The 23,480-nt window shown below is 39.7% G+C and overlaps 1 protein-coding gene across 1 annotated transcript in view; it reads left to right on the top strand.

Annotated features, from left to right (window-relative positions):
- The first annotated feature begins 788 nt into the window (after positions 1-788).
- Positions 789-23,480, top strand: part of ccr6b (chemokine (C-C motif) receptor 6b) — a 33,956-nt gene continuing 11,264 nt past the window's right edge. Inside the window, exon 1 of the mRNA XM_051078331.1 lies at positions 789-911. The gene's annotated coding sequence lies outside the window, so the exon portion shown is untranslated. The remainder of the gene's footprint in view (positions 912-23,480) is intronic.

Below are 23,480 nucleotides of genomic sequence, written 5' to 3'. Positions count from 1 at the left end.
TTTTACTGTTTCTGGTTCCAGTTCTAAGTTAGAATTTGGATGCTTAGATTCTGTTGTTTTGGCTTTTATTTCCAGAGTTTGGCTCTCTTTTACACTGTCTGCATCTTTGCCCTCCTCATTTATGTTGCTGTTCTTGACCTCATCTTTAGTTAGCAGTAGTTTGGACTCCTGTTCATTTTTTACTGTTGATGCCATCATCTGCTTCTCTTCTCGCTGCATGTCCTTAACGCTACTCTCTTCATTATCTTTCAAAAGGAGCTCACACTCATGTTTTGTATCAACAGCACTGGCTGCAGTTTCATGAGGCACATTTCTTGCTTGTTCTACCTCTGTTGTCTTCTCTTCATGGACATCTGTAACTACTGTTTCTGGCTCCTCCCTTGAGTCAGGCTGTAAACGTTTCTCCTCTGATGATAGGTCATATAATGTAATTTCTTCCTCTGCTTCATCCTCAATGGTTATGCCCTTGAGCTCCTTTTTGCAACTGCTCTGTGAGTCAGTGCTGTCCACTGCTGCGTCATTCAGCTTTTCATTTGATTTGGAGTCTTTTGCCTGTCTTTCAAATTCTCCTGCCAGTAAAAGAGGCTCTTTGTCCAGCTCATTTTCAACATTCTTGGGCAATTCACAAACAGTCAGAGTCTCTGTTTGAATGTCCAAAGTCTCTGGTGGTTTCCTGCCAATGGCCTCTTTACTTTTCTCCACCACCTCACCATTTTTTGCTGAATCTTTACCTAATGTGGAGGGCAATTTATTATTTTGCTCCTCTGTACTGGCCAGGTTAGCATCAACTGAAACAATGGAAACATTATCGGGTGTTAAAGCTTCCTCATCAGACTGGGTCATTATGTCACAGTGTATGCTGTTACCCACAACAGGTTTGGCTGACATATCAGTTACGTCCTTCTGTCTTGGTACGTCTACTTCTTCTGGAGGATTTTGTTGTAATAGCAGTGTTTGCTTTTCCTGTGTGGTATGATCAGGTGAAAACTCCATTTTTGCTTGTTGTTTAACTTTATGCTGACTTCCCTGGCTTTCCATCTCAGCATTATTTACATCAGTGACTGCATGTCCTGGAATTGCTTTAACAACCTCACTACCAGGCAACAACTTAGCCTCTGCTGCAATAATCACATCATTGTTTTGTGTTGGCTGGATTTTTGAAATCTCCTCAGTTGCAGGACTGGTTATGCTCTCTAATTCCCGTGTCTCTTTTAGTTCTACTTTCATTTCGCTGGTACTGTTTGTCTCTGTGTGTTCTTCTTCCTCTGTAGACATGGACTCGAATTTAAATCTGTCATCATTAGCACTGTCCTTTACATGATCTGCAACAATACTGTCAGACGCTTTGACAACTGTCTCTGTGTTGGTGCTCTGATCAGAGTCCTGTTTAGATGTAGATGCGCTTGCAGAATTCTCAGTTAGGGAATTTTTCTTCAGTTTTACTTTGCTGGAGCCTCTCTGACCCCGTGTAGGAAGCTTGCTCACAGATAATAAAGGATCAGCTGAATCCTTTACTGGACTCTTTTGGTGTTGTTTGATGTTTTCGCTTTGTTTAGAGAGCCTTAATGAGACAGTTTTTTCTTGCTTGGTGGAAGGGGGAGAGACACATGAGGTGGGAGTGTCATTTTCTTCATGGCTAATGCTTTTTTTAGAGAGATGTTTGGATGGTCTTGTTGAGAGCATGCCTCCTGTTGGAAACACATATGCACACAGTTTTAATATAACAACAATATTTTAAAAGGCCAAAATTCCTTAAAAGAATAGTTCAACAATTTGGGAAACGAGCTAATTTGCTTAGATTTAGATGAAAAACATGGTGTGCCAGACAACTTTCTGGCTGGTTTTTGTATAGTTTAAGAAAACAAAATGTAACAAGTTAATTAGTGAGCTTTATATGGGCTGGCAGGGGGACTTCATTATTTTTGGACAGAACGAGGCTAACTGTTTCCTCTTGTTTCCAGTCTTTAAGTGAAGCTCAGCTTAACCAGCTGCTAGCTGCAGTTTCATGTTTAACATACAGTCAAGAAAGTGGTATCTGTATAATTCTCAGGAAAAGGGCAAATAAGCATATTTCCCAAAATACCACACTATTCCTTTAAAACACAAAACATTTTTTAAACCTCAAATAGAAGTGTGTCCACAAAGTTGGTCTTTCATTTGTGCTGTCTTACCTTTCTTGGGACTTTCAGAGAGCAGTACGCCACTACCAGGTCTCTCTCCAGGAGGTAAATTTTGCTGGTCAGGACTCTTGGGTTTGTCTGAGTCTGTCTGACCAGATGAAATTTTTTTATGGCTGGTGCCGCTGGTTTGTGTTACATTATCATTCCTCTTTCTTGTTGGCGATGAAATGGGCAACCGAGTCTTTGACGCACTGGAGGCTTTATTCTCCAGATGGCTCTGCTGCTGTTTTTTAACATCTGTGCTTTCTTTGTCAGGTGGGTGTCCTGTTTCAACACTACTGTCCCTATAATCCCTCTCCATGCCATTTACCAGGTTTACAGAGCCAATGTCCTCATCTGACTTTTCTTTAATAAGCTTTGTTCCTGTCTTGTGTGTGGTTTTTGTGGGGGAAATGTCTCCTGACACAGATTTCCCTCCCTTAGCTTCCTCAAAACTTGGTTTCCTGCTAGCTTTAGTTGTAGTGACTGGAGATTTCAAAGATTCTTTGGTTCTAGGTTGCTTTTGCAGTTTGGAAGTGACCACTAAGACATCAGCCCCTAATGTTTTATCTGGTGTCACTGGTGATTTCACATCAACATCTGATGCTGACCTTTTGGGTATTTTAGACTTTGAAGTTGCTGGACTTGAGGAACCACTGGTGCTTTGGTCTTTTAATGTGGGTAACTTAGTAATTGTTTTTTCATTGCTATGTTCTCGCTGTAGTGGAGTATCACTGGAGGTTCCCACTTTTGTGCCCTCGACACAGCTCTTTGCTTTTGTTGTGACATTTTTGGCCTTGCTTCCAGCTGCAGAGGATGGGGTCTTTGCTCCACTTGCTGTAGTATGCCGACTTTCTGCTGTTGCTTTAAGCCCTCGTTTAGAGGGTGTAGCCAGGTTGGTCTCTTGGTCCCTCAATCCAGACCCCAACACTTGTGACTTTGCTTTGTACATGTCTGAGGATACAGAGGTATCATCAAAGTCAGATGCCTCAGAATCTGTTTTGTCTTTAACTACAGGTTCAGGAGTATTTGTGCCAGAGACCGTAGTCTCATCTGTTGTTGTGATTGGCTCAAGGTTGGCTTCCTTGAGTTCCGCATTGTTGTCGTTGTTTTGGAGGCTTGGCAGTCTGTAAGGACAGAGAGAGAGAGGGGGAAGCATTAATAGAAATATTCTTAAATAACCTTTATAACCACATAGCCTTTAAAAAAGAAAGTGGTGCACATGTAATCAGTACAAACTAATATGAATCTGTATGTATCTACAGCCAGCAGGAGGTTAGTTTAGCTTAGGATAAAGATGAAATTCAGGGGGAGCTGCTTATCTGTACAAAAAGAGTAAAAACAGCAAGTTGTAGTTTTCTATTGTGGTTTCATACATTTTGGTTACTGTGAGGGATGAAGAATCAAAATGTTAATTGGTGACACTTTTGTTTGAGAATGACCCTGCAGTAGTTCAGCGACCATAAATCAGTCCAAATATTTTTCAGGCATGACCTTCTTTCCCCTGGAATACACAGTAACTCAAAGATTTATGAAGTATTAGGTATTTACGAGGTATTACCATGGTGACATCATTATTCATTCTCTATCTGTCTTTTGAGAGCAGTGTCTGTATATATATCATGCATTTTTTCTTTAGCCATGTGTCTAGGTGTATACATGTAACCCTAAAGTCAAACAAAAGTGTGCAGGCTATAGTCTCCAGTTGCCTGTCAAGTTCTCTAATGACTAACTTACTCAGGTAGTGAATATACACCATAAGTAAATACCACAAAGGTGACCTTCATTTCAATTGAAACATGACAAAAAGAAAAAAAAACATTTACTGTTTAGTAAGTAACAAATGCCTTTTAGGAATTTTAAGTGTTTAAATGTTTTACAAAAACTGTTTTTGTATGATTAGATGGACTGTAAATGAATATTTCAGTGCCTAAGTGCAGCTTCAGCCTGCTTTGTTCTTCTCTGGTACAATAGAACATGGGAACTCAGAGCTCAGGTTGCATGCCAGCTTAGCTCTCTTAAGCTCCCCTGCTCTTCTCTCAGGATCAAAGGGCCTGTTAAACAATAACTGCAGAAAATTCAAATAGACAGATACTCACTGCTTCACTTCTGTTGTATCTGAAATCTTTGAGGTTGAATCTCTGCTGCACTCTTCCCCTGTTGGTTCATTCCCGTCCAAACTTGGCTCTGAGCTAACATACACCTTCTGAGCAAAAATCTTATTCTTCGAAGGCAGATTCACAGTTTTGCGCGTAACACGAGTGTCTCTCGATCTGCGTTTCTCCCGAAGGGAACTTTGCTTTGAGTCTATGCCAGTGTCAGGCTCCTCTGGCTGCACTAAGGTTGTTTGGAACTCCCCTGTAGCCGGTGCCAAGGAGATCGCTGATTCTGGCGAGCTGCCACTGGGCGGCAAAGTCTCTGAGGGGGTAGAGGGGCTGTCTACAGTGTCCTGAGTGACAGACTCGTCCTCAGGAATCACTGTGACAGGTACAGCCAGCACAGGAGGTGAGTCTGCTCTGAAGTCCTCCTTCCCCTCTTTCATTATATCCTCCTGTTTCTCTCCCTCCTCCTCCCTCCCTCCCTCTTCCTCCTCCTCTCCCAGGTGTGTTTCCACCCATATGGCTTTGTGGAGCTGGACAGGAGAATCACCTCTGGGTATTTTTTCTCTCTCAGGTGAATGGCTGCATATCGTGGCTAGAGAGTCTAGCGAGTTTTCATCTTCCTGTTTAGTTGTAATGATGTGTGAGGTGGATGACTGAGAGCCTAATTTTATCCCTGTTAAAGCAGTACTGTGCCCCTTCTCTCCAACTTTCACACAGCTTTTCTTTGATGCTAAGCTTATAGAAGTTAAATTAGGTGACTTTGGACCTTCAGCTGTCTTGGGAAGGGGGGTTTTAAGTGCCATCACTGTAGTTGGGCTAACTGTGCTGTCCTCTTTGGGACCATCTGTATCTTTATGGACGTTTTCTTCTAAATTAACCTGCAGCCTCTTGCTTACTTCCTCCACCACTGACTCTGTAAAGCTTAATTCTGAGCTTGAATCAGCACTTGGATGAACAGAAGTAGCCAGGTCCAGAGTAGTGGGAGTCACATTCCCAGAATTCCTGTCACTGCTGGCTGTGCTAACCCTGCACACTTTCACCTCCCTCACACTGCTTTGACTGCTGCTGTTACTGTCTGCGAATGGGAGGTCTGCGTCACCCGTCAGAGAAACCACACTCGAGGCACTGGGACCGGAGCCTTGGCTGAGGGAGTCACTGCTCTCTGCTTCTGTTCTGGTCTCATCATAATGTGGCCCTGTTAGCTCACGGTCACTTTGAGAAGGAGTTGGAGTCTTTAGCCCATCTTCCCGTTGAGGTTGGGGTGAACATGGAGACAAAGGGGATGACGGGTAACTTGCATCGTTGGATGTGTCTGAATGCTGCCTACTCTTCTTTCTCTTGGAGCTGAAGAAGCTGCTGAGGCGGTCAAACACTCCCTTCTTCTCCTCCGAATTCTGAAAGAGGACAAGCAAGAGGCAGACAAAAAGAAAAACATTGAGGTGGGGAGAGCAGACGGCACACCCTTTTGTCTCTGGCTGTAAAAGGAAAATAGAAAATCAAAACTTAAAAGTAGGCTCTTCAATAGATATGCAGACAAAAGCTAAGCAATTAAAATGGAGGTAATATACCATAAATGTAGTTTTTAGGAACTGCAGTTAAAACGTGGACTACCACAATCACATTTATAAGATATCTTCAGGCTAGAAGCTATTTACACAGTCCTCAATTTACAGAGTCAAGAAATGGCCTGCACCCACATATTCAATTGTAAAAACTATGCGCTAACAAAAATAAAAATCTAAATAAAAGCGAGTGACAAGGGACAAGATAAGATGTACAAGTTAGGAAAAGATTAGAAAAAGATCTAGAAGAAAAAATACATGAATAAGAAATGGTTTCATTATTTAAAAAAAAACAACAAAGAAATCTAATGTATTTGAACTTATGTAACAGACAGAATTATGTCTTAAGGAATGAAAATGTGTTGGAACATGTGAATAATGATTGAATGATCAGTCTGAATGGTCTTTTTAAAATAATATATTATGCCTTGCCTGGAGTCCTTTCTTTTCTTTTGTCTTTGAGTGTGCTTCAGGGTAAAAAAAATGTGTTGTTGAGTTACTGTTTTACATTTTTTAAAAAAGCACAGGCTTATATAAAAATGCCATAAATTACTTTCCTTTAAGACTCTGTTTTCTAATGCTTAGTTAAAGAGTCAGGTTAAATCCAGACACCCTGGTAAAAAAAAAACAACATGCTTGTAAAACATCAGGCTCCAGTGGGATGACTAATGACTAACTAGACAGATATAGAACTTCTTTGATGCTTAGCTCAAGGGTCACTTACCAGTGCTACCACTGTACATAAACCACCAAAAAAGAATGAAGTCAAACAACACAGGCACAAGACTGAAAGGAGACTAATCATCAATAAGACTGCATAATCAAAGTAGGGTACAGTGTGAAACAGCTGCAGTGACTTCAAAATACTTGTGTGGTCAAATATAAACCACATTTTAGTGCCCGCGAAACTTCTTAACAGGATTTACACACAGCCAAGAAGACCTGATACAAAGATAAAAAAAAAAAGAAAACACCATGCCATGACACACACCTTGCAAAAACTGGCTAACTGTATAGTCACAGTATCACATGTTAAGACAAGAAGCCTGATCCACAGTGTAAAAAACAACAGTTAGAGACCACACTGTATTAAAAACAACAGTTACATACCATCCGGACTTCCTGGTGTCTAACCCGCTGAAATCCTTTGGAGTCTGATGTTTAACTAATGATTAGATTGCAAAAATAGCAGACAAAAGAAGCTAATATTTATATCTTTCAGAAGACGTTATGATCCTTAAGATAATCCTTAAACTAACCAGTGACAAAAGTGATTGTGAGGTTAAATATAAAAGCCAGTGTCCTACTTCTTAAGTGGACTACATAAAAGATGAAATAGTCAGTCCTCTCTCATGGGCAGACAAGCAGTACTTGCTGCAATAACATGTGGGTCCCAGCTCTGAAGAAAGTGCTTGACTTTAGGGCATGGCCATTTGCATCACAGCAACAGTGTGAAAAAAATTATTGTGAAAGACAGTTCACATGGCAAACAAGTAAAAGAAATTCACAATCCAATGAAATTGAAAGGGTGTGGATAGGCCTGCTGGAGACAACCCCACCCTTCCTCATTCTAAAGCTGGGAAAATCAATGGGACATCTGTTATCTACTGTGCCTGTACTTCAGAAGAATTCAAAGTGTATCAGTTAAGACAGCTGAATTAAACTAAACCATGTAGATATGAACTCTACTGTGACATGGATCAAAGGTTCCACAGTCCAGTGCTGTAAACACATGTAATCCAGTTAGTCTTTATCTTAACTATACGTTCTGCACAACATTTTACTGTTCTAAACACCACACTCTCTAGTACTGTCAAACAATCGCATAATTTCACTGAGCAAACAGTCTGTGGCTGGGATTTCCAGTTCATGTCTAAATAGAAATAAACACAGAAACCTCACTGAATATCTTCACTTGGATCTAGCACTGTTTCTGCTTTAATATGGAGTCAAAGCTGTGACACTGTACCTCCAGGTTGTTCCGACTCATTCACAAATCCACCATGTTGAAGTAGAGTACATAAAAAAAACAGAAGGGTCCAATGTACGTTCAAGTCTTGAATGGCAACGTGTCGTCCCTCTAGGTGAACTCACTACTGTTGTATTAGCTCTCCACCAAGCATTCCCCTTGTATTTACTCATAGCAATGACAAATATCAGGTAGGTGGAGATATAGTACCATATCTGCGTGCATTTTGCCACACTTCCTTATCTGTCAGCCAAAGCTCTGCCTCGTTCTCTGATCTCAGTGGCAGATAATAATAAAGGCACACACAGGAACAATGATGTTGATCTTAATTACCGTTAAATACTGCAGGGCATTGGATTTTTTAGCCTGTATGACAAAATGTAAACAAAGTGAGTTTCTGGTGTTTTCCAGCTATAAACGTAATGCAACTAAAAATCTTTCCTGTAGTTATACATCCTAAGTATGACATTTTAATAAACACATGAATGTACTCCATTGTGTCTTTTCAAAAACTGACACATGTATCACTGAAAGCAGGTTTGACAGGTTTGAGTCAAAGGAAAGCAGCCCAGGGAACAGTGAGATCCCATAGGATCACAGTATGTGCATTGGATCTTAAAGGGGAAGCACACTTTTAAATGTGTTATTTCAATCGCCTGAGACAGGCTAGTCAGTCACTAAGTATTTACCACTGTCCCCTACAGGCAGAAATGTGAGAAAACAATCTGAATTGGTGATGTCATGCAGATGTGCAACTGTTTGGGGAATAACATGGGAAGGAAAGCTAAGCATGAACATACCCTTTAGTATAGCCATTATGATAAACATAGAGCCTGTATAAAATGGTAACAGAAAAGTCCAGACTACTTCGAGAAAACTGATTAAAAATTACCACAACCAATGATCACCTGAGCTGGATTCTTATCCACTGTTCAATGTACAGGCATACAAACCATATGTATCTACACTACGCTGCCCCACTTTCTTTCACCTGTGACTTAATTATTCTTTTTAGTCCTTTCTGCATTTGATGAGTCATTACTGGTGTATCCTATGAATGTGGACAAAGGACTTAGGTCAGCAGATACTGATATTACAGATACAAGCAATTCCTAGTGTGGTTTTCAGAGCATTTTCTAGATGTATTCATATCAGAGTATTTCTGCAAATACTTAGTGGAGTATAACCCAGTGTTTTTTCCACTTGCTAACTGCTAATAAAATAACAAAAGCACTTCTTGCAAAGTACTCACAATGCAGTAAAATGGTCCACTGAGTGTTATATGTTATGTCACTGGATTATATTCCTGATGCATGAAGGTGTCAGTAGCATTTTACTGTTCTTGCTGGTTAGATAGAGATAGTTAAAACTGTTTTCTATAATGGTTAGTCTCAAATAGTGCATCACATTTTCTAAGCTTACCATATGTTTTGATTTTACTCAGAAGGGAACAAGTAACTACAGCTGTTCGGTAAATGCAGTAGAGTAAAAATGACAGTATTTACCTCTAAGAAGAAGTAGAAAAGAGTAAAAAGTAAAAAAAAAAAGTAAGTACAAGTAAAAAGCACAAGTACTAATTTATAACATCTTCAGTTTCCAGTCCAACACTGATCATAAATGTGAAAATGTGTTAGTAAAACAAACCTTGAAGAATTTGGAGGGTGAGGAAGGGCTGTGCAGAGCCATGTCGAAACTGATCATGGAGGTAGACTCAGAATGAGGGTCCCAATCTGACTCAGTCCGGAAACTGCACTCTGTGGACACACTCATCTGGTCGTAGCTCCTGGTAGAGAGAGAGGCAGGAAACACAGGGAGAGGGGGGGTGGGGTGGGGTGGGGGGGTGGAGGATGTTATGTCATTAGCCTTTGTTTCACTTCTCACTGTACAATGCTTATGTTTTTATTATGTATTCATCAAACACACTGTCATTAAGCCTTTTAACTATAATTTACAACTATCTGGATATCTCTTTGAATATTTATGGACATTTCCAATAATAAGGATAAAACAGTAATAAAATACAACAGTTCTTAATTTATATACCTGTGAGCACATGAACACACCACTTTAAAGGCTTAGCTACAGAATAAGTTGCTGTGTTGGTTTGGGTCAAAAAGTTAAAGGATTGTGGGCTTTCACCAAGTGGACACACGTTAGTCATGAGCAATATACAAATAAAACCTCAAACCCAACCCTGATTCAGTTTGCGTTCTCAGGTGCTGACGCCTGTAATTGTTCTTTAAATGCAATGACGTTCTTCATTCTGACTTTGTATTGAGCTGGAAAAGCACACAGAGTAGACAGACAATATGACACCTGACAGACAACATTCATTCCCCAGCAGCAAACCGTGCAACGCTGAGCAATTAGAGGGCCACCGAGGATTCTAGAACACATGTGAGGCATGAGAAGGTGTATCTGTGTCAAGGAGGAGTGGCTTCTCTGTTGTTGGGAGTTGGTAAGTTGCCTCAAAGCGTTTACCGACGAGCCACGCCCAGCTTGAAACCAAACAGTCTTCTGAGCAGTGAGCAGTTCAGTACAATGACAGACTGATAGACAGCATTCCACCTCATTTTAACAATACAAGAGTTGAAGTTGCAACGCTGTACTGTGTTGACATAGTGTCAGGGGTTCTACTGTTATTAAAAAGTTAACAAAGACAGCCTACAGGTGCGATGCCATTCATATTCCAAAGGTGCAATATGTCCAGATGTCAGCATTTACTTTTGCAGCAGCACTGCACACGTTACATAATGAGAGGAGCTGTAGCAGGAAAGAACCTCAGCCTACCCCAGGATATTGCCTGTAAAGACATAAATGCATTCTGGAAGTTATATGACTGGCATGTGTGTGAGTAATTTTTCCATCCCTATAACTACCCTTTATTAACACCATGTTCCCAGCCACAACCACCCAGGCAATACAGTGCAATATTGTATTTCCCCACAAGGGGTCAGAGCTAGATTGTTTTTCTGGAACAGTAGCAGAAAGTTCAGTAGACATTAACTACTGTTTTGTAGTATTTGTTCAAATTTGCCAAGACTTTAAAATCAAGTCAGTTAATGGCTGTACTGACTGAGGAACATATTCTGACTAACATAAAGATCAGCACACAGCCTGTTCAAGCAGTTGCTTGGTGATAGGTACAGACATTTGTTTTGTGAGGAAATGTTTGATAATTAATGTGTGGTAATCCACACTGGATTAGATCCAATAGTTATTCTATGCTTTCAGTCTGTGAATGGACAGAGTAGTAGAGCAGCAGATGCAGCGAGCTCATGGTTATTCTACTGTATTTTCTTTCTTTGTGCAGGTTAAGCTGTGGGATGAACTGATCAAGCCTCACCTGATATGAACTTCTGTAGCTTTAATGCTCCACTTGATAAAACAGGTTGATCATCTGATTGTGTGATTTGCAGTGACTATTAAAAACTCATGATGATCTAACACAGATATGCACATCACAGTCATACAAAGCAACTGTTTTCTTTTGCTAGTCGTCCTTTTGAATTTTTTTTTTTAATTGCCAAAGCAAGACAAAACACATCAGGTGATTTAATATAGACTTAACGCACATTCAGTAGAACAAGTACTATATTACACAGAGGATGGGCATTTTCTGCATGCTCATGTGTCTGTATGAGGCTGATGTTTCTTTTTACAGAAGGGAATATATTTAATACATAATGCAAAAATATAATGTATACATTAGAGGGGAAAAGTAAAAGAACAAATAGTAGATAAGTTAATATTATCAATACTAATATAAATAAACTACAGCAAAGCAAGCAGGCAGATGTTAGGCAGAGGTAGAGGAGGTGGGGTGGCAGACGGGGCTGAGTATCTGGGAGGAGTGGCTGTTGGGATCTGGCATCATCTCCCAGGAAAGAAGAAGACTTGTGACAGTGGAAAGAAGACTTAACTAAACTTAAACTGGGCAGAAGAGTAGGAGTTAATGACGCAGAGAAAAAAAAAAAACTGGAGGCATAGACAGAATTTCCTAAAATGTAATGTAACATCCTCTGAGAAACGAGCATGGACTTGCTGCTTTCAATCAAATACGGCTATACGAGAAATTAAATGACTCCAGAGTCTGATCATGCTGATACACGTAGGTGGAGAGAAGCAACAGCATCTGCAACTTCTACATTGGGTTATAACTGCTGTGTCAAGGATTACGTGCCGTTGAAGCCTCTAGCATGTGAACTGATTAATAGTCAGGCGGGGATTTCACAGATCGACTGCCATGGCACACGTGCTATAGTAGATGGATGTGCCCTACAGTTAATAGGAAAAAGCGGTTTCAATGTACTCTGATTCTACAGCTTGAAGCTCAATGCACTGATGCCTGAAACTGAAAGAACTGTCCAGCTTCAGTTTCACATAGGCATGACAGATCTTGGTGTAATGTAAAAGACTAGTTCCCGATTCTTTGTTGCACAATGGGTTTGCCCATGATCTTGCTGCACTGCCTAGTCAGCATTTGAACTTTAAAATAAAACTTGAAGCATAAGTGAGCAAATAAAAACACATCAAACAGTTGACGGGGCTGGGTTTTAGGGTTGGGCAGTGAAAGTTTATTGTGAGGGGGAAAAAATGACCAATGCGTTCTGTAACCTTTGACCCTAACACAGCCTTCAGGGCATATTTCAAAAGAGTTGAGAGTGTCTGTCAGCACATGGTTGAGGGCCAGGTGCCTTCTTCAAAACAGCACATGCTAATTGTGAAGAAAAAAGTGTGAGAGAATAACCCCTGACCTTTGTAAAGAAAAGTTACAGAATCAATTGGATGAAATCTGTCTCCATCACACTCTGTCAACATGCAAGCACAAACCAGCTCGAACTTGTCTGAACCTTTGTCTGAACGCAGACAAAAGCTCTACTGTTGTGAGCCCACAATTTATGGGATTTTACTGAGAAATATTCACTGTTATGTTTGATACACTTTGGCAACTAATGTCATTCCTCAAAGATTTCTAAGATTATCCTCCAGAAAAGCTTTGCTTTAATAGTGTGTACAAATGGAAAAGTAGAACGTACAACAAGTTTGTAAGTTTCAGAAAGCTGATTTGGCCGGCTCGTTTAAGCTCACTGTAGCTGGCTCCTTATCTAATACCTATAAAGACAGCGAGTAAACCCAATCCATTTGAGACCAGGAATGATGGACTCTGGGTAAAGGTTGCATCAGTGTGGCAATGTTACAAGTCTACATTCGCAAGACCTAATGTATGTATCTTCTTAAGTAAACAGCTGTATAATAGTGTAAAGCAGCTAAAGGGTTAAGTCTTGACAATAATATGGGAAACCATGGTATCAGTAGACTTCCAGTGATGAAATGTAAGAAAAGTAGTTACGTCCAACATTGCTCATAATGATCAAATATAGCCAGAGATATTAAAGCAATAGCTCTCATGGTTTTTAAAGTACAGCAAAGTAAAAGACTGTGCTCTGCTGCTGTCACTTTTCCTCCAAAATACAAATTCCCATTTGAAAATGTAATATTTCTAATGATCTGATCATAGTCAAACTGTAACGCATAAGCTTCCTTCCTTCCCTGCCTTGTACTTCTCGGGGAGGTGTTTTTGATGCACTGTCCAGTCAGTCTAATGCATAACCTGTCATCCTATGAGTAAACTGCAAAATGTGCAATTAAGAGGAAATTAGCAAGCTTCACTGAATAGATAATCATGAATAATGAGCTTATCATAATCTTATCTTTCCTATGGAGTCTTGTCACTGATACAACCATTGAAGTCTCCCATGAAATAGTCCAGCATATGATCCACCCATATAACCACAACTTTTTACAGAATAGACAAAAGAGAGATAAAACATTAATCAGTGAGCATAAGAGGTGTTTGTAAGAATATTTTGTTTGTTTTGCATAAAGCCAGGCTAGCTGATTGACTCTGCTTTCATGTTCTATGCCAAGCTAAGATGCCTCTTGGATTAGCATCACATTTAACATACAAACATGAGAGTGATACAGAATTTTTCATCTTACTCTCAGTGAATAAGAGTTAGTTATTCCCAAAATGCTGAAGTATACTAACCATTTTAATTACAATGTCACATGTTCAAATCTGACCAGGGTCATTTCTTACATGTAACCCCTTCCCTCTCCCTTTCTCCCTATTTCCTGTCCATCTCTACTGCATTCCATTCAATAAAGGAAGAAACTTTAAAATGTCTATAGACATATTTATATAGATATATATATATATATATATAAAAAAGAAAACTGTAAATAGCAACAGTGCTAAACTCTTTTGCCTTTTTTCCCTTCAGTCTACCATCATTTAGCCAGAGAAACCTGTTCCTTGACTCTGAATCTATATGTTGCATGCATGCATGTATGTATTAGCTATATTAACCAGTAAGCACTGGGACATTATTTATATGCATAAACTCCCACCAAATCTCCATGAATTTAATCCACTGTAAATTCTCATGCAACCCAGAGATTAGTACCACACTGACAAAACACGCTGGTGCCAAGAAAAGGTTATCAACACAAACTCATCTTTCAATAAAAAGGCAAATAAAACAAACAGATTTCAGTTAGCTCAGCAGAACTGCAGACCTGTGTCGAGCTACTGAATAAACTCAAACAAGGAATGGCATGGTTTCAACTACTGACTCACACTCTGTTGCGTATATGAGGGGTATAATGAGTCACTGGAGGCTGTTGATGGAAGATATCTTGTTCTAATATAAGAAAAACTAAAATCCCGGTCCACAGTGAAGAGAGGCACTTCATTTGACTGCTGTACATGATAAGAAAAGACTGTGATGTAGATTGGGCATGGCTGGACTGCTGCCAGATGTAAATGCTTGTTCCAGGGTCAAACTGCCCAATAAGAAACTTGGAGCCGGCTACTAAGCTGGAGAACAGTTCAGCAAAAACTTTTTCACTTCAGAGTTTCATGTTCAGATAACACAGCAGTTACCTCTGGGGCTGAAACCAGCCCCAAAGTTGTTATTCTGTGCAACAAATATGTATTTATAAACAAACTAATACAATAAGCTAAAGTGCTAATGAAATGATATAAATAGGCTCGGAACTGGCTTCGCACCGTAACAACAAAACGGCTGTTGTTTCTAAGAACGACTGTGGATTTGGGAGTGCCTGAACAACTGCTGCAGGGCTGAGTGTTTGCCAGATGCTGGGCGGGTCTGTAACAACCAGTGCGCTCCAGCTACCACACTTCCACTTGGACAACAAGCAGTACGATGGCGTGCAGTGAAAACCAAGCCAACGTGTTTGTGAATACTTTCAAGCGTTTTCCTAAAACTGAAAGAGTGCAGAAGATGTTGACTACAGTCAATTTTGTACTTGTAGTATACAACCAAGTGCATGTGTGCTCCAACCTGCAGAGAGCAAATTTTAGTGAAGGTAATAAAATACATACAATTTATCATTCTTACAATTACCTTCAGGTGGATCCATTCATGATGTATGTTGACAAGTACACGCGGATGGCAATATTACAATGCCAGCTCATAATACTGACATGTTGACTTTGGAACTGGAGACAGAAATCCATATACAGTTGCATCTTTCTTTTTTCCCTCTATTTTTCAAGTGTTGTATTACATACTCACTTTTACTTTTTCTTATTGGTGTGGAAGCAAATTTCTGCCAAGAAAAGGAAAAATCTGCGTGTGATAAAACTGGCAAGTCAAAATAATTGGATACTAGCAGTGTAAGGATTCTTTAACCGAGACTGAAACTGTGATACAAATGTCCATGTCTCCTATCATGACAGAGGAAGACGGAACAAGGATATGTTACTAGATTTATAGATAACATCTTATATAGATATTATGTCCTCCTAGGCCCTTTACTGCTTCCTGGCAGTAACGAGTTTCCATATGGAACCATCCATATTCAAATCTGAATTTGCAGTGCAATGTGACACACTGACACCAAGCGTCTGCATTTTCTCTATATGTTCAGAACTGTTTCTACAGAGTGTAAGAGAATACCTGCTCAGAGATGAATAAATATGCCAGATTTATTCTTGCCTTTGGCACCTTTTCTGTTTCATGCAAAAATTAATATACAAAATGGCAAGAACAGAGGAGCAGAATGCATGTTCTCCCAACGCTGTTTGCTGTTTTAAGTGTGTTGCAATAATAATGATGTGCTCCAATATTCCTCAAATTCCCTTAACAATAAGAACTTTCTTTACTGAGGAAAAAAACTTGAGTCAGCCAACAGTGCTAAACCCAGCTGGACTGAAACCACTCCTTTTACAGACCTGGAGGCGCATTTCTGTGACAACTACTTAACTGCATGAATGTGTGCCTGTGTGTACAGTATGTTGTATATTAGCTTCTTTTTTTAAAATACACAGATGACTAAATACATACAGGTTCAAGAGCGTGCATGTGTTTGAGGACCAAAGCCAGGTCATATTTACTTTAGTTACTCGAGCCTGTTTGCTGCTCCCTCACCTTGATTTTAATGGCTACGTTTGAGAGCCCCCTGGTACACAAAAGGACAACAATAGGGTATTGATGCTGGCGTTAACACCCAGCCTTTGTGGCATTATTCAGTTTCTGTAACTTTCATTTTAACTGCAGTTATAATAAAAAGTTCTAATGGATACACTCCTCTCTGCAGAATGATGGTAAGCAATTATTGACATTGTAAATGAACTGTGTGCCAACAATTAACTACTTGGCTTTTAGGGAAACAAATGACCAATTCATTCATAATTACAAACTTAAAAAAAGGCTACAAAAGGCAAAAAATTATTACCTGAGTTATGCAGCCTTTAAAGCTGCATCAGGCCATATACAACGCCAAGGCGAGAAACAAAACTGGAAAAAATAGCTCTACCTCTACCACACAATAGAGGCACATATTTGATAAGCTTGTGAGTCGCTGGCACAGTTTCAGCAGAAGTGTTGTCTTTGGAGATGTATTTCTGGTTGTACTAGTGGCAGTTGTTATGGTAGGTGTTATTTTAAAATCGTCTTATTATTATTATTTAAATCTGCCTTTGTTAGTGACTGTTCAATGAAGGCTGATCCAACTTATCATCTGTTCCATTTGTAGCTGGTTTATCAAGTAGTAACATGTAGATTAGTGGCCAAATCAGCAGGCAAACTACAAAAAACAACTTCGTGTCGTTGTTGTTTTTTTCAACAACAATATCTTTGCCTCACATCACTCCCTATTGAACTATTTTCACTTCACATCTGCAGCACGGGCAGAAAAAATGTTGTGAGCTCTTACTTCTGTACTGTTTTACTGTAGAAGTTAACAATGCAATCAGGTTATTAACATATCTGTCACCACCACCTGACACAACAGTTAACTGGCATTATTAGAGATTGTATACACTCCTCTAAGACAGAACACACTAATAACTTAGGGTACTTTAGAAAACTGGTTTTCAATTTGCCCAGCCAGTATTTAAAAAGTTTGCATTGACTCACCAAACTTTAGAAATGGATCACTGATATCTTACATTTTCCAAAATTACACCACAGATTATAACCAGCAGGAAAGGGTTGTAATTTGCAGTGCTGTATTCAGCTGTGGGTTTTATATGTACAAGCCAAGAGCAATTACACTGGCAAAACTACAAGCATGAAAGCTTTACTTTTTTCCAGCTGAAAGAAAATGAGCCACCCTACTGAAAATGTGTTTTTGCTATACTGCACATTGGAAAACACCAAAACTGTTGGTTTTTCAGACTACTGAACCATCCAAAATTCTCACCTTTCAAACTGCAAGGTGCTTAGGGTATACTGTATAAAAATCCCTACAAAATCTAGGGTCCAGAAATGCATACCACACTGCTATAAGCTGCTTTTTAGTGTTTGAATGTGGAATTCTTCCTTTCAGATCATAACCAAATGCCAGCCTGCTGGAAGGACTACATAAAAAGTCAGGCGATCACCAAAGTCATTAGAATTCATCCTCTAGAGATCATAAATGTCTGTATCACATTTTTGGACAAATCCACCCAATAAATGACAAGATATCTATCATTAGTGTTCATCCTCTGTGGACCATGAACATCAATCAATTTTATATCAGTCAATCCAATAGTAGTCTTAGAAAAGTCAGAGGATTACTGAAGTCAATGTGATTTATCCTCTGGGGACCCTGGATATCTGTAAATTTAGTTGCAATCCATGTTTCGCTCTGGACCAAAATGGTTGGCCAACCTCCCAACTGATGTTGTTATCCCTAGCAGCTCTGGCATGACTAAAAATACTAAAGCTGAGGCTTTACAAGTCAGTACAAACCCTAGGTCTTTTTGTGTTAGCAATTTAGTCAGTGACAAATATGGTTTAAATGCTTTGAAACAAGTAGAAGAAAAAACACATAAGAGCAGAGGATCTTATCTGTAACTGTCAGTCACAATATTGGGCGGCTGCAGGACAAGAAACATTCCTCAGTTGGTTTATCAGTCCAGAACTCTTTCAACCTCTAAAAATCTGGCCAGTCAGTAAGTGATTATACAAGTGGTTATATGTCACAACAGATCATGTTTTACGGAACACTGTAATTATTATGTGGACATCACAATCAGGTTGAAGTCTGTTATGAAGATGCATGACAGAGACGGGACAAATAATAACAACTTTTACTTTTTACCAACAATTTCTGCTAGAACAACTACTTCTCAACCTGCAAACCTGTTTCAAGCTTCAGGAAAAAAAAAAAAAAAATCCCTCACAACGGTTAAAACATGCAACAACAAATTTCACAACCTGCCCCCTGGCGAGATATCCTTCACTCATGGGTGAATTCTTTGTTTTCGCTCCCAACACTACCCACAGCACGTCTTCTTTACCCCACCTTACTGCTCTTTCTCTAAGTCACTCTGCAATATGTGTTCAGATCTGGCAGTCAGCACTTACAGCAACAGTGCAATACTCAATATTTGTGAGTATGATTACTCCTAACAAATGTTAACAGCTGAAACATTGGCTGGCTGGTTTAACATGTTACAAAAATTCCCCAGGTTCAAGGCCATGTGGCTTTTTTTTTTTTTTCAAGAACATGAGGCAATACCAGTTTAAGTCCCCTAAAGGTTTGTCAGTTGCCATGAAGTGCAACAGCAGTGAATCAGTCAGCAGTAGATCATTAATTATCATTATTATCTGATCTGCTGGAAAGTAATGCTAGTCAAAAACTCTGCCGGCTCAGCGTATTCCTGCAGAGAGTGGCTCTTAACAAACAGGTAGAGGGATGAAGTAGAGGTGTGTGTCTGTACTGGCTTTAACTACACTTTCTAACCACAGTAGAAAGTTGTTTTTGACTCCCATAATGACTTTCTCCCATCACTGAACATTATCATATTTTTCACTGGGGTTCATTTCAACTAATCAAAGCGTGGAAGGTGATTCTTGTTTGAGCTACATGTGATACGTAGATCTGTCAGTAGAAAATGCAGTGTGGTTATTCACTGTAGTTCCTTATCCACCTCAAATCTTTGTCGGCATTGAGGCATTAACGCTACAGCATTTCAAGTTCCATGTGCTACTCTTCCGCATTAGAGAATTTCCTGATAGGCCAAGTTGCCAGGATATTTTCAAGTCACACAGTTAAGTGTAATGAGCTCTAATGAAATCTCTGAAATCTTTGATATTTGACAACATTAACAGGATGCCACGTTACACCAGACAAAACTCTTCATACGTATAAAATAAAGACTTTGGTTCAGATTGTTACTTTTTAGTTACAAAGTACTTGGAATGATTAATTTGGACAACAGAACAGGATATGATCATATCATCATATCACCACTAACAAGTGGTAATGATAAATACTAAAACATAGTTTAACAGTAGCACAAGAGGATAAAAGTCCTATGGCAATTAGGTATGCACTAGCATTAGCCATAGCAAACAACAGCATGTACAGTGCCATGAAAAACTATATGAAACCTTCTGAATTATTGTTTTTTCAGCATTAATAGCGCGTGAAATATAATCTTATCTTCATCTAAGTCACTAGGAAAGCTAATAACACACAAACAATTGCAATATTTCATGTCTTTATAGAACAAACTCATTAGGTATTCACAGTGCTGGAGGAAAAAGGAAATGAAGCCTTGGTTAAAAGAACTGGTCGAACCTCCTTTTACAGCAATAACCTCAAGCAAACTCTTCCAGTAGCTGCAAATCAAACCTGCACAATGTTCAGGAGGCATCTACAGAACTGCTGCAGCACAGCCATATTCTTACAATGCCTGCTGTGAACAGCTCTCTGAGATCATTCCTCAGAAACCTTACTTGGTTATGGTCTGGGTTCTGACTGAGCTACTCCAAACACTCTGTGGTAGATTTACTGCGATGTTTACAGTTATTGTCCTGCTGCATCACCCAACTTCTACTTTGACATCACCCTGTAAGATACCTTGATAAACTTGTCCGCTCAGGCCCAGAGGCAGAAAAGCAGTCCCAAATCACAATGCTCCCTGCCCTGCATTTCACCGTAAGGATGATGTTTTCTTGTTGATATGAAGTGAACTTTTTACTATATGTAAATCTCCATGTTTTTCCCAAGCAATTCAACCTTTCATCAGTCCGCAAACATTTTCCCAGTGGCACTGTGGAGTGTCAAGTTGTTCTTGCGCAAAGTTCAGGCACACAGTGATGTGTTTTGGAGAGCAGTGGCCATGGCAGGACACCATGCTCCACGTACCCATGCACCATGATTTGAGCTTTTTGCTGTTACTGTGGTGGTCTTGGTAGATCTTCTGAGATCTCTTTTTTGTGAGGCATGGTTCTCATTAGCAGATGCTTACTGTAAACAGCAAACTCAGCCTTACACCATTGACTATCATATTTAATATGTGTTATTAGTTTAAATAGACTGTGTCTGTTCATTACTTTGACTTAGAGGATTCAAAATGGTTCACTTACTTACGAGTATTTACAGTAGTCCCTCTTACCCAAGTAAAACCTGTCTCATCAGTGTTTGCATATGAAATGAGCAGGTGTGGACAGGTGTGTATAGATAGCACTGAGCCACAGCTCATGTTATGCACACAAATACTTTCACTTTCAGAGACAGTCTGACCATCAAATCTGACAACACCTGTCTGGAGGAGGCAGCTGTTGAGACTCTGATGTTTGTAGATTTGGTCGCTCGGTGAACCTGCTCAACCACCCAGCTCTCCTTGCCATCTCTGTCTTGAATGTTACTATGATAAGAACTTTTTGATCATGGGTATGCAGTGAATGTTATCTCCATTATCCTCAAATCATAAAGCCCTCATTGCCACACCCTATAAGTCGTGTTTTTTTTAAGTTGCACAGGCTGGCTGCAAGTTTGATAACAGCCATCATACCACCCGTGCGTATGGGAGCGTGTGTGTTTGTGTTCAGCTCCACCTCTGACTGACTGACTCAATAGCTCCAGGTTTTGTTTTTTGTAATTTCCGTCCAGCCTCTCTCCTTTTCCCTCTCTTCTCTGTTACACTTAACACAGAGATCCTGAAAGTTCCGGGATGAACTTGAAATCCTGACTCAAGTTGAAATATTTCCAAGTTGAATTAAAGTTTCTGGGCTCCAGCCCTTATGGATAAGCGGTAAAGATAATGAACAGATGAAAGCATCTTTACTTTAGTTAACATGGCATCAAGGCTGTAAGAACTGTGATGTAAATGATGAGCATCTCTAACAATGCTCACAGTGAGAATGCTAACATACTAATGTTAAGCAGATATAATATTTACTACTTTTAATATTCAACGTAGTTATTCATGTTCTTGTCATGTGTGTATGAGCACTATTTTTGTTGACCATTACTCGAAATAGATGATACTAACATATTTAACAGAACATACACACATAACAAATACTAACACTACTGTAACACTACACTACAACAATATGGCTGAATGGACTCAGTGGACTCATGTCTCCTGAGTGAACAGGCCAGCTGCTGCTCACCCACCCACCAACAGCCTATGTAAGACTGCTGAGTGGTGACATTTCTGTGTGCACATTTGTTTGTAAGTCCCAGTTAGCTTTGCACACTGTAGAAAGCACAAGTTGTGATGGTTAACTTTCATTGAGAATACTCATGAACCATGTGAAATTCATAAATCAGCTGTGGTGGTGCACCCCTGCTGAGACACTGTATCGCTTCTAATGTAGCAGCAGGGAAACAGCCAAGATGAAATTCATTCGACCATCTCGAAGTGAAAGATATGAGGATATGAATGCTGGCATGCAATCAGAAAAAGTAAGGTGAGGGGGCTAATTAGAAATGAATCCCATCTATGGAGACTTCTTGAGTAGAAAGAATAGCTAGCATGGAATACCTGTAGTTTGTTTCAGTATCAACCTCAAATGACATATCACAGACTGAAACATGTCAAAGAGAATATGCATCAAAATAGTCTTAGAAAAGTAAGCTTAACCATCTTGCATGACTATTGTACCACATGACCCTGAGACATGATCAAATATCCATCATTTATGTTTAATCAACTAATCATAGCTGATTACGGATGAACAGATATCTGCTATGAGTGACTGCATTATGGGGGATTTACTTGTTAATTCCTGCATTGCTAGGGGACCACTAGTGTAGTCCACAAAAATGTTGACTTGTTTTGATTTTCAACCTCCACACCCTCACCTTGGGGATGTGGAAAATTGTTAGGGCAGGAATCCACAGCCTGTGTTGAAGGGTGTGACAGGCTTATCTAGTCTGCTAGATCAGATCATTTTGGATCAACATATGAGCTTCCATCTACTGACTTTCAAAAATGCAGTGCATTTCAGTGAAACAGGTAGCTTTGCAGAGCTTACAGACCTTTTTAATATTGCTGCAGTCACATTCCAGAGAAAGGCCTGTGTATGTATCCTCACACCTCAGCACTCAAACAAGCAGTTAAACATAAACAATGAACCTTCAACAGTCCTTCAGTATTATCAGTAAGTTTGAACATGTTGCACTTTCCTGGCTCCTTCAGTGCATGAAAGATTTCAAGTGCTATACTGGTCAGATTCCAGAAACTCACAAGCCTGGAAATTTAAAGGAGCTATGACAGAATTCACCTCTGTTACATGTGAGCTCCACTCTGTCACCTCTGACAAGACAGAACAAAAATGCCTCAAAGTAAAGTGATCTCATTCTCTTGCACAATAGTGTTTGATAAGCTACACAGTACTCTATCTGTCTCTGTACCACAGGTACTGAATATAGGCCACATTCCTGAATGGTCCATATGCTTGAAGATTGCTTTCAGCCTTAGTGGGAATCTGAACCTGGATGAAACAGAAACATTCTATAAAGTGGTTCACATTCATATTTCCCATCATTAATGCTGCATGTTTTGGTCTATAGTTTACAATTACAAGAGCCTGTAACATTATATTGTCTTTCAGGACAGTAACGCTCCCCACCCCCATTTAAAGGATTATTGAAATCGATAATATGCAACACTAATGATGAGAAATTCTGCTGCTCAACTGTGAGAAAAAAAAAAATTTACAAACTGGCGGTCTTTACATGACCTCCATCCTACGGAGTCAGCCTCTCTCAGTCATTCTGCCAATATCGATTGGTTGTTCCACCTGAGGGGCGGAGCTTAGGTAGAAATAACACCAGTAACACAGAGTTAACCACAAACATAAACTTCTCAAAGCAGTTTAGAGACGCAGTGTTAATTACCATGGCAACAGAGCCCGGGTAAAACCTA

The sequence above is a fragment of the Lates calcarifer genome, linkage group LG19 (assembly GCF_001640805.2).
Source record: "Lates calcarifer isolate ASB-BC8 linkage group LG19, TLL_Latcal_v3, whole genome shotgun sequence".
Lineage (NCBI taxonomy): Eukaryota > Metazoa > Chordata > Actinopteri > Centropomidae > Lates > Lates calcarifer.
The sequence above is the reverse complement of the archived record's forward strand: the minus strand, read 5'-3'. Positions and strand labels throughout refer to the sequence as shown.